We start from the raw sequence: 1721 nt of genomic DNA, 5'->3' as shown, positions 1-1721 counted from the left end.
TTGTCCAGAGTCCATTGCTGCAGCACTTTCTCATAACCTTTCTGTGAAAAAGTGCTCAATTCTACTTGCATGCATGAATCTGTGTGCTGCTTCTATCTTCCCTGCTCTGTGATTGCAGACTCTCTTTAAGCATATTACAGCCACCTAAAGTGCTTATATGAGACATTTAGCAAATTAATCTGCTAAATGTTATTTGCCCTACTTTGGGCTGTAATTTCGTTTTGTCAAATTGTGATTATATTGCGAATCCCAGCGCTAATCAGCATTACCTCTTCCGCTACTTTCTCACTACAATTCAATGGCTAGGTCTTCCCATGATTATTCTTTCCTAATGCTCAAATATAAAAATATTCATCAATTGTGATGAATTCTAGCAGCTCATTCTAGTAACCAGGAGATGTCTGCATGCCATCCAAACTGGCGATTTCATCCCCTTGATTTCTAACTGCCTCATCATGTCGCTGCTCAAGTCTCAATACAATCGTTTCACTTTTCTCTGTGCCGATTCTTTCTTTGCTGTGCCAAGTTAAAGTGCCGAGCAACTTTCTCAGCCTGTCATCCTTAAGGCTGCTTCGATATCAGAGAGGCAATCAGTGTAACATCTTGGTGAAACAGGTACTTATTTATACGTGGAAGTTTGAATCTGTAGAAAGAGAATAATCAGCAGCCTGCATGCGAGTAGCGAGATGCTGTAATCATGTTTTTAACACTTTGTCCTCTTTCATTAGAAGGCCAGATTGTGCAGTTTACCAGCTTTACTCTCCTCTTAAAACACAATACTGTCTGAAAAAGATGGTGGTTGGAGCAGATAAAGCTCCATCCTGTGTCTGTCTGTTTGTGTGTGTGCATCAAAACAAGCCTGATTCACTGAACACTCCACTCAGAGATGATGGCATCACTCATCATTAAAGTGCAAATCAATCACAGTTAACGTCCAAGATCACACACTGAATAAAATGACTCTATCACTCAGCAAAATGTGGAAAACGTACAGGAAATAAGGAAAATGTTCAATTCTGTGATTCAGACTTGAAGTGGAGCTGATGAACTGCTCAGAACCAAACCAGCCAAACTGTGTGAGTCTCACTCCTCACCGTTCAGATCAAGCTTTTCTTGAAAAAAATCTGCTCCTTATCTCAGACCGTTAATGAAAAGTCATTATTAAGCTCTCAGTAAAATCAGTGCTTAATACCTGAGCCGTGTATTAATAAATCCAAAAAAAGAATGATGAGTGAACCAGTCCCATCAGGCATAGCAGCTCCTGCAGTGATGTCAGCCGTGTCATGACGCCTTAATTATGCCTTAATTATGTGTGTCTGGAGGTGAGAAGGTGAAACATTTAGGCCAATATTCTGATATAAGAGCAAATCAATTAAAAAAGAACAAAATGCATGTCAGGATTCCGCCCTTTGTTTAGGTAAATTTTTTGTTTCTTTGTAATTTTGGGTTTTTGTGGTTTTTTTCTGGCAGGTTTGTGTTTTTGAGTTACTCTCTGTTGCCCCCTTGTGCCTGTTTCTTTTCCCCTTGAATCCCTTCTAGTTAGTTCTCTTCACACCTGCTCCATATCAGCTCCTTAGTCCATTCTTAGTTCTGTTCCCCATATATACACCCCCTCTGCAGTTCCTCATTGCTGGTTTCTTGTTGATTTGTTTCTTCATTGCTTTCTCCCCATGTATTGTTTCTCCCTGGCATTTCCTTATTTTTGGTTTCTTATTTTTGTT

The 1721-nt window shown here is 39.7% G+C and overlaps 1 protein-coding gene across 2 annotated transcripts in view; it reads right to left on the bottom strand.

Annotated features, from left to right (window-relative positions):
• LOC107082015 (somatostatin receptor type 5-like) overlaps positions 1 to 1721 on the bottom strand; it is a 39464-nt gene that overhangs the window by 29931 nt on the left and 7812 nt on the right. The gene's annotated exons all lie outside the window — the stretch shown is intronic.

Source organism: Cyprinodon variegatus, unplaced genomic scaffold (genome assembly GCF_000732505.1).
Source record: "Cyprinodon variegatus isolate N-32 unplaced genomic scaffold, C_variegatus-1.0 Scaffold46, whole genome shotgun sequence".
Classification (NCBI taxonomy): Eukaryota; Metazoa; Chordata; class Actinopteri; order Cyprinodontiformes; family Cyprinodontidae; genus Cyprinodon; species Cyprinodon variegatus.
This window is presented reverse-complemented; position numbering and strand designations above follow the sequence as displayed.